The sequence below is a fragment of the Macrosteles quadrilineatus genome, unplaced genomic scaffold (genome assembly GCF_028750875.1).
Source record: "Macrosteles quadrilineatus isolate MER2022 unplaced genomic scaffold, UCM_ALF_1.0 Scaffold_8__2_contigs__length_117827958, whole genome shotgun sequence".
Lineage (NCBI taxonomy): Eukaryota > Metazoa > Arthropoda > Insecta > Hemiptera > Cicadellidae > Macrosteles > Macrosteles quadrilineatus.
The window spans coordinates 117,650,154-117,660,965 of NW_026542601.1; positions in this window are offsets into that span (position 1 = coordinate 117,650,154).

Below are 10,812 nucleotides of genomic sequence, written 5' to 3' on the forward strand. Positions count from 1 at the left end.
GCCTCCCGGTGTAATTTACATTGACGACAACACCGTCTAGAGTTGAGGGCGTTGGCTGTTGCGCTGGAAATCGATCTCTGTACACAGAAGGTCATTGTTATCACTTGAAGTGAGTCAAAGTGACCAAGTGATCTCTTATCACTTACTGCAGAGAAACATCATGTCCAGGAAGATATTATCTGTTAGTATATCAAGTCAGCGAAGGGTCCAGCGAAGGGTCCAGGTTTAGTTAGTAAAGGGTACAGCTAAATAAAAAGCTACGTCACTATTTTTTTGAGAGTTAAACATATTATTCTATATCGCTATGTATTTTATTGCTCATATCGAAATTTCAGAATGGGAAATCGCTATAGATAGCCTAAAAATTAGGTCACATTGCTAAATGAAGAGAAGTGTAGGTAGGATGGCTATAGGTAAAGAAACCAAGTCCGGTGATTATACAATTCCGTGAAGCAACAAAAGCCCAACATATACCTCTGCTTAATAGATTGTATTTCACGTGATGTATCCTGCGAATAATCATTGCCATTGAAATAAATCACTATGATTTTGGAAGTTATTGAAACAATAATCAAATGACAGTACTTAATTTGTCTATTAGCGAATTTCCCTATAGGGAAGTAGCTATTACCGTAGATGGCACGGTAAGACCTAGGGCCGGGACCTATGTACTTTTTCATTTTGATGTCCCGAGAGGCAAAAACCCCATTCGTTCAAATTTTTTTATATGTGTGTTTTTATATACATACGTCCGAGATGATTGAGTAATTTTTGTCCGATTTTGATGAAATTTTGTTTAAAAATGTACGGTGGGATAAACTTGAATGGAGTTCCATGACCAGCATGATCGGACCATGGGAACGGGATTTTATGGAGGGTTTCTAGGGGGGGGAATGGGGTTTTTCTAATTTTTGACCCTCAAAACACAAAATTTCCCATTTTCTCTCTAGACCTTTTTAAAGATCTGAAAAAAATAATTTGGTATATCAAAGTGTTTTTACGGTGTTTGATAACAAAGAAAATTCTAAAATTGTAAATTTAAAATTCCCATTTTTCTTATGGAGAATATTGTAAAATGTCGTAGTTTGCTTGTTTGTTGATATATTTTGATCAAACCTGGCAAATTTATTTCTTTTGTACTAAGCTATTAATATTTTACTAAAAAATACACTTTATTAGTTTCCTTGTAGCAGCAAACATAGGTACTCGATAGACCTAATGTTATTTAAATAGATTTAATTGAAAACCAATTCAGACAAATGGAAATTCGCCTAGAATGTTCACATTTTTAAAGTTTTCCCTTCACTTTACCACAAAGTCGAACGAAACTAATAAAATTAAAAATTTTACAACTATCAAAGACAACTTGTCTCCGTCTTTTGAATGAAACTTACTCTTACTCTTACTCCTGTGGCCATTCGAACCCTAGAAGGGTTTTAGCCTCTCCAACTAGCCGCCTCCATTCTTCTCTGTTGTGCGCCATCCCCAAATCTCCTCCTATCTTCACCAAATCACCCTTAACTTGGTCGTTCCAGCGCATTCTTGGTCTTCCCAAGGGTCTTGTTCCACTTGGTCTTCCTGTCCAGATTTTCTTTACTACTTTCTCTTCACTTCTTCTTATGATGTGTCCCAGCCATCTGAGTCTCCTGCTTCTTGCTAAAGCTACAATATCTGGCTCTTTATATAACTCTCTCAGCTCCCTATTTTTTCTGATTCTCCATGCATCCCCCTCTTTTACAGGTCCGTATATTCTCCGTAGTATTTTGTTCTCAAATGTTATTAGCTTTTTTTGAGATTTTTTTGTCAGGGCCCAAACTTCGGATCCATATAACACTACCGGTTGTATCATTGTTTTGTATATCCTTTTTTTTGTGTCTTTTGATAATATATTGTTTTTCAAAAGCTTTGTTAAGCTCCAGTAGCTTCTATCACCAGCAGCAATTCTGTTTTGTATTTCAATATCTTCCAAGTTAGTGTTAGATATTGTAACTCCTAGATATTTAAATTCTTTTGTCTGTTTAAAATTGTAGTTAAAGACTTTGAGGGGGGATGGCCTAATATCCTCTCTTCGACTTATCTTCATATACTGAGTTTTGCTTTCATTGACTGATAACCCTACAGTTTTTGCATGTGCCAAAAAATGTTCTGTTAGTTTCTTTAGATCTTCCTTTTTCTCAGCAATTATTGCTACATCATCCACAAAAGCCAATAAATTTATATTTCCATTTATTTTTACACCTTCAGGTTGGTTTTTTGTTTTCCTTAAAGCTTCTTCTATGACAATATTGAATAGTAGTGGTGATAGCCCATCTCCCTGTTTGACACCTGTATTTATATCAAATGTTTCTGTGTAATTGTTTTCTACTTTTACTTTTCCTTTGGAGTTGTTTATGCACATTTTTGTTAGATGAATTAATTTCTTTGGAATTTTGGCCTGCTTCATCAGGGACCAGATTTTTGTCCTGTTAATACTATCATAAGCTTTTTTAAAGTCAATAAATATAATGTACAAGTCTTTGTTATATTCCCAATACTTTGAGGCCAGCTCTTTCATTGAAAATATTTGGTCCATAGTTGATCTTTCCTTCATAAAGCCAGCTTGGTGATCTCCGATGATTTCCTCTGCGTAGGGCTTAAGTCTACTAAGAATTAATTTAGATACAAGTTTGTATGTTGAGTTCAACAAGGAGATTCCTCTGTAATTAGTGCAGTCAAGTTTGTCACCCTTTTTGTATATTGGCACAATCACTGATTCTGTCCAATCTTTAGGTATTATTTCCTCTTTCCAAATGTTAGTTATTAGTTTGTGTATGTAGTCTATTACTTCTGGGCTTCCATATTTTAAAAATTCTATTGGTATACCATCTTCTCCAGGTGCTTTGTCGTTCTTGAAAGTCCTTAGTATTGATTTGATCTCTTCAAATGAAACACAAACAGAAAAATAGAATGCATTATATCTCACAAAATAATAACCATATTTACTGGTGACAACAATATATTAGTTGCACAATGATGTGGTTATCAACTCTTATGAAATAGTTAGCATCGGCCTTGGCATTAGATTGTGAATATTTAGCAATGACATTCTGATCAATGTTTACACTATTTTTAATTAGAATACAATCGAATATTACTTTAGTTTGTTCTTTTGAAGTCATTTAAGAATCATTTGGGGCTGTAACGTCCAATAAAAGGGCTGGCAGCATATTTTGTTTCGAATTCGTCATGTCAGTTTGTTTTTCCATTTAATCTTATTCGAGATACGCCATAAGAACCCACTAAGCAAAACAATATTTTACACATATTTTCTCATAATCACAAGTCAGTCTCAGTAGCTTTTGGATAGTCCGAAACTGGGCCTATTTTTAAATAAATAAATAAATAAATAAGGTCTTTATTTTCAAGCGTTCATCAAAGTACAAACTCTGTTTTTCATGACAACTTTTGTCAAATTAAGTAAATAAAACAATACAATAATCTATTCATAAAATCAAAAGTAAAAGTATTTATACAGTAACATTTAGGTAAACATTTCTTTTGTACATTTCTTAAACCTATTATAACTGTACTCTTTTAAGGTGGGTGGCAAAGCATTGTACTTTTTTGGGCCAAAGTAACTAAACCCCTTCTTCCCCGTTTCCAGTTTTGTCTTCGGCAAGTGCAACAGGCTGTCCTGTCGAGTACTGTGCTCATTTATTTCATGTGCCTAAACACCAACTTTTTCCTAAGGTTCTTTTTTGAGGTCTTTTTGTTCCTTATCAATGGAGTTTTAGTACATGGTTAAAACTTATGAAGCAGCATCGTAGTTAGTAAAAGGACTACACAGGTAATTTCGCCTCATTCTACTCACATTGCAACAAAATATGTACACCAACTAGGCAAGTGGTTGGGACTCAATCTCTCATTCTATTGGGAATTAACGAGGTCATTTCACTGTTAGTATAAAAATGTTTTCACGTAAGGACGAATAGATTTTCTCAACTTAGGACTCAGCCAGATTCCTCACATCATGAATATTTACTTTTTGATACTTTTAAACTCCCGTAATAATTACTTAAACGTTACAGTGTGTTTCAAACAATAAGGTCTATCTCCAGGAGTGGAATCGGAAATGCATTTCATCCGATGATCTGATGTTAGAGAGACGGAAATAGTTGGATCTAATCTTACAGTCCAGTACTACAGTTTGCAGCCTAGTGAATGAACATTGCAGTTTGCCAAGTTTTGAAGTGTCGCAGAGTTCTGTACACGAGCCAACATTATAAATAGGGTGGAATATGTTCCAAGTGATGCAGGAATCCCTGATGAAAATTAAGTTAAACTATCAAAACATACAATCCTTACAAGTCCGAAATGTAATTGTGAGACTCGGTTGGTCGCGGAGATTTATTTTTTTTATGTACATATAGGCCTACTTCAGGTGGATTTACGTTTAGTTAAAAATGTCTGCAAATTGTACGTTTGGCGAACGTATTAGATATTGTAAAAATATTTACAACATTCCTTCTTTGAATTTATAACGGGTTTTTGCGAAGAATTGGAAAAACTGTTTCCCAGCATTATAAACATAGAGTTCGTGAAGACTGAAGGGGATGCGGAATACTATCCCTCGGAAAACTACCCCCCCTGGTGAAACGTGACGTCACAAAATCTGCTAACCAATATGGAAGCTGTGTCCGCGACTGGAATATTACCCCCCGTAGACAAATCATGCTATGTAATTTAAATTTTAATTCGAGTAACTCGTTGGATAATATAAAAGGCATGTGGTGAATATAAAGCAGATTTTCGAAATGTTACAGCAAGTTTGGTTGGTTAGGTTAGGTTAGATTATAACTGTTTGACAACTAAATTTGAGTGTCCGTGACTGGAAAACTGCCCCCCCCCCCGGTCTCTGACGTCAATATGACGTAGGAACCTGCTTGGGGGGTAGTTTTCCGGGGGGCAGTCTACCGGCGACCCGACTGATGATTGTAAACACTAAAACGCGCCACTGAAATTAAAATGGCAATCAGTACAACTACATTACTGCTTTTGATTTTTTACACATTTCTATAATAATTATATCGATACTATGCCGACGCAATGACATGAAAATATACACTAACCCCTATTACATTCTTTTTGGTGGGATTAACATGCTTTTTAAACAATTAGAAACTTTAGATTTTATTGATCATTTCTCGTATTTTGTATTCAAGGCTTACATTTATTTAGGACGAGGTCAGAAGACGAGCTTTTTAGCCAAATTCTGAGGTCGTGTTTCAAGGTCGACATCGTGGTTTGACAGACTCGTACTATCTCAAAGTTTTCAAACCATAAACCCAAAGGAATAAATTATTTTCAATCTGTTATAGATACCTATTTAATGTATTTTCACACAAAAAATCAAACTCAAGTAAAAAAAAATCTTAAGCTTTATGTAGAAGTTAAAATTTAACGTTCCATTATGTTCACGAAAATCGTTTACACGAATCAAATATTTAACGAATTTCCCATATAGGAAATAAGCAAATTTTCCACTCTACTATGCAGTTATAAAAATGTATTGCACTAAGATATTTTAAGTAAGAGATTACTACAGACTTTATTGTCAATTCTAAAGAAGATATCAGTAAATATTGTGCAAATTTTAAACAAACTCACTCGTGGTAAAGATTTAAAACAATAAAGCAACCTTTAATAATTCAAAGCTGTTAGACTATAATATCTTAACACCCCAGGTTTAAAGCTACTTTCGATCTACCACATTATATTGCGGAATTGCTAAAAAAGCGTAAATATAAAATGTATTATCTTATATACCAAAAATATTTTGCAAAACTTATGACAGCTAGCTTGACCATACCACTGGACCGAATTACACGTGGTTGGTACCAAATGAAAGATATTTTACTGTAGATGTGCAGAATCGCTTTATAAATTAAAATAGGTTCAAAAATAAGCACAAAAAATGAAGTTGAAATAAAAAAAATAACATGGGCTTTATGGGTTGCCATGTTGGTAACGAAATAACAACCAAATATAAACAAAAAATCAAAACAAATGGAAGCAATTACGATCACATGTTATATTTACAGCATGGGGTGAAAATAGAGAGGTTTGCACAATACATACTTTTGTTCGAGTTTTCGACCACGGGGCGAGCTCTCGCGTATTATAACAAATTTATATCTTGGATCAATTGTTTTTACTTTAAGTCTTCTGGTTAATTTCAATAAAGTAAGTACGCTAAAATTGGTGGAAAGGTTGAATAAAGTAAATGGATTTGAAGTCGTTTTCATCGAGTACTTATGAGTTATAAATTAAATTATATTCTAGTAGTTTTAGAAAATCTGCTTTTGGACCGCTTCTGCTTCTAGAGCTCTTGAAATCCAGTAAAATCTAGTGTTTAACAGCTGTGTAGTCAAAAACTAGTTTTGACCAGTAACCTATCTTTGATGTTAAGAAGTATAATCTGTATACTGACTGCAATCACATGTTATCAGCTGACTATATAACACACATGATTATACAAAAGAAGTGAACAAGAACTTCATGGGTAGTAAGAATTTCATGGGTAACATTAACAGATTTTATGGATTATTAAAACTTGTTTTTATTCATTGCCCAATAGGTTTTTCGAAGAAATTATAGTTACACCTTCCGTAATAATTTTGTACTTTACTACTTAGTATCAGTATTTATGTTTATAGCGTAATTTGATTCTTTAGTGAAAATTGAATTTGTGGCTTGAGTGGGAACTAATTTTATATGATGCATCGGTTTTAATTATTTCTGAATAGGATAGCATAAAAAAGGCAATCTTTAGAAGAGCACTTTTGGGCTGATATCTAATTTTGAGTCGGAATAAGGATACTCGGTTTTGGGCATATTTAAACTTTATAAAACACCAGTCATTAAATTAATTTCCTTCAAATACCTATTAAATTTATTGTATTTCTAGGTAGTAAATAAATTGTTTGCCTCTGATAACGAAGGTCGATGACTTCCAATCAATTCTATCGAGCGGCAGCGGGATGCGACCAGACCGGTTTTTAACCATATGTAAACTATCAAAAAGTTTCCATTAAACTAGTTCAGCCCAATGAACAGTGAATTGGAAACTTTTTAGCGTTTTATTGACGTTTTTCAGCTTCAAACTATGCTTTAAACGGTCTCTATTAAACTATTTGTGCTCGATATAACCACATTACTATGTACCTGATATTGATGGTTTGGGTTGCCAACAAGTGTTCCACTAAAAAGGTCCAGTCAGATAGAAAATTTGTTTACAGGTTTGATTAGCGTTTAAAAGAGTTTTATTGATTCTCAGTTTCAAAATTGGGTTTAAAAAGGTTCCCTAAAAAAGTCTAGCTAAATATAGATAACAGCGAATAAATTGCAATGAATACAATACATTTTGTATCTTATCAGTAGGTTCCCATAACTATTCCAGCACGATAAACAATGTATTGGAGGTTTGTGTAACCTATTGATAAGTTTTCGTTAAACTATTCCAGTACGATATAAGTGTATTGGAGGTTTGTGTAACCTATTGATAAGTTTCCATTAAACTATTCCAGTACGATATATAGTGTATTGGAGGTTTTTGTAACCTATTGATAAGTTTCCATTAAACTATTCCAGCACGATTTACAGTGTATTGGAGGTTTGTGTAACCTATTGATAATACCCATTTAACTATTCTAGTACGATATTCAGTGTATTGGAGGTTTGTGTAACCTATTGATAAGTTTCCATTAAACTATTCCAGCACGATTTACAGTGTATTGGAGGTTTGTGGAACCTATTGATAAGTTTCCATTAAACTATTCCAGTACGATATATAGTGTATTGGAGGTTTGTGTAACCTATTGATAAGTTTCCATTAAACTATCCCAGCACGATTTACAGTGTATTGGAGGTTTGTGGAACCTATTGATAAGTTTCCATTAAACTATTCCAGTACGATATATAGTGTATTGGAGGTTTGTGTAACTATTGATAAGTTTCCATTAAACTATTCCAGCACGATTTACAGTGTATTGGAGGTTTGTGTAACCTATTGATAATACCCATTTAACTATTCTAGTACGATATTCAGTGTATTGGAGGTTTGTGTAACCTATTGATAAGTTTCCATTAAACTATTCCAGCACGATTTACAGTGTATTGGAGGTTTGTGGAACCTATTGATAAGTTTCCATTAAACTATTCCAGTACGATATATAGTGTATTGGAGGTTTGTGTAACCTATTGATAAGTTTCCATTAAACTATCCCAGCACGATTTACAGTGTATTGGAGGTTTGTGGAACCTATTGATAAGTTTCCATTAAACTATTCCAGTACGATATATAGTGTATTGGAGGTTTGTGTAACTATTGATAAGTTTCCATTTAACTATTCTAGTACGATATTCAGTGTATTGGAGGTTTGTGTAACCTATTGATAAGTTTCCATTAAACTATCCCAGCACGATTTACAGTGTATTGGAGGTTTGTGGAACCTATTGATAAGTTTCCATTAAACTATTCCAGTACGATATATAGTGTATTGGAGGTTTGTGTAACTATTGATAAGTTTCCATTAAACTATTCCAGGTCGATATATAGTGTATTAGAGGTTTGTGTAACCTATTGATAAGTTCCCATTGAACTATCCCAGCTAAATACTGTGTATTAAAGAGTGTGCAGTCCAGCTGAGGTCGCCAAACATCGCAGTGCTGAAAGCTGTGGTATTTATAGAGATGTGCGTCACATGGTACTACCCTGTAGACACTCTCGTTGGGTCAAGCGAAATTGTTAACTCTACGGCTACAAATTATTAAGTTATGATCTATAGTCAGAATATTTAAAAGTTTTTAAAGTATTTGGCTTTTGAAGTTTGAGGAGTTGTTGATGTGAGATGGAGATTATAGCTTTTAATCCTTTAGGGGTAAGAAAATAGGAAAGTTCAAAGTTAGCGAAAAAGTGGAGGAAATATAGAAAAAATACGTATGTTTTAAAATCACGTTAAAAAAGGGGGCAGAGGAAAGATGTTTATTTTTTTGGCCCTTTTCACTTAAATCTTCAGAACGGCTCGTAGGCCTAGTATAAGCGAAACTCGTTATTATAATTTAATAAACACCTGCCAATGATTATTCTATCCAAGGCTGTCGGAGAATTAAGCTACAAAGCTCACGATTTAATCACGATAATGTATATTTTAATTAGTTGTTGATCCGCATTTAAACTAAGATGCACTCCGTCACTAATCGGGTTGTTTGAGTGTGGTTGAACTCGTTTGTTAAGTTTTGTTGAGTTGAATAAATTCTAAAATGATAGTATTTTTATAAAAATGTAAAGTGTGATATACTTGCACATAGTTGTTTCATACAGTTTTTAATGTTGAATGCTTGCAGATTAGTAGCTAAACATTATTATATGAATATCTCCTTCAAGGACAAAAGTTGGCAAAACTTTCTTTATTATAAAAAAATAGAAAAATCAAAGATGTACCTATGGGGTTTTTGTGCAAATTAATTAATTTATACGAGATGATTTTCTGTAAAGATGAGTTCCCCTCTAGGATCAGAGAACCACGATTTCAAATGGCATGTATCCATAACTTATTTTCGTATCAAAATATTCGCAATAAGTTAAACAAGGTCAATAGAAACTAGTCTCTTTCCTTACTTCATAGTCTCTGTAGACTTTGTTTACAATACTACTCAAGCCAAGTTGAATTAAAACTTTGAAAATTTAAATACCCTTCTATAACCTTTCTTATAGGCTATCTTAAATTTTCTACAAAAAGCAGACAGATATTTTCAAAAGTACAATAAAAGCAAGAAGGCAAGAATTATTTTTGCAAGATGACTTGTTACTGCCAGTCTCTCATTTATGAATTATCATTGCAAAAACTTAAATGAGCTTCATTGAACACGTTGCATATAGGCTACATGTCAAATTAAAACGCGCTAAAATAATAAAACTTACAATCTAATGGAAAAAACGCCACAAAATTAAGGCTGAGATTATTTCAAAATCTAATTAGGCCTACCCCAGCTTTTGGCGGTGCGCCCCAGAAACTGGTGGGTTTCTGGGTTCCAGATTCCAGTCTTGATCTTCTGCCACCTGGTGCGATTGTCCGGGGCCTTGGCGTATTCCCATGTGTACCCGATGCCGTTCTTGCCGGGCACGGAAACCGTCGACGGGGTCTTGTTCATGACGACGGTCGCGCACCAACTGAGCTGAGCTTAGAGCACACTTCACTTCACACTCCACAGTCCACACTGGCGCTGGCGCTACTCGACTCGGCGTCGAATCTCCACCATCCACCTCCACAGGCGCTACCACCACCTCCACCTCGAATATAACATCTCCACCTCCAACAAAATACCTCTACCGTCAACAAAATACCTCTACCGCCAACAAAATACCTCTACCACCAACAAAACACTATAGGTATCATACTACCATACCATAAAAAAAACGCCTCCACCACCGAGTCAAACCTTCACTACTAACCAAACAACTACATAATCAACGAAACGCCTATACCATCAACAAAACGCCTATACCACCAACAAAACACCTATATCATACCATACCATCCACAAACCTTCTTCACCACAAAAAACATCTCCACCACCGAGGCAAACCTCCACTACTAACAAAACAACTACACAATCAACAAAACGCCTATACCATCAACAAAACACCTATACCATCAACAAAACACCTATATCATACCATACCATCCGCAAACCTTCTTCACCACTAAAAACACCTCCACCACCGAGACAAACCTCCACTACTAACAAAACAACTACACAATCAACAAAACG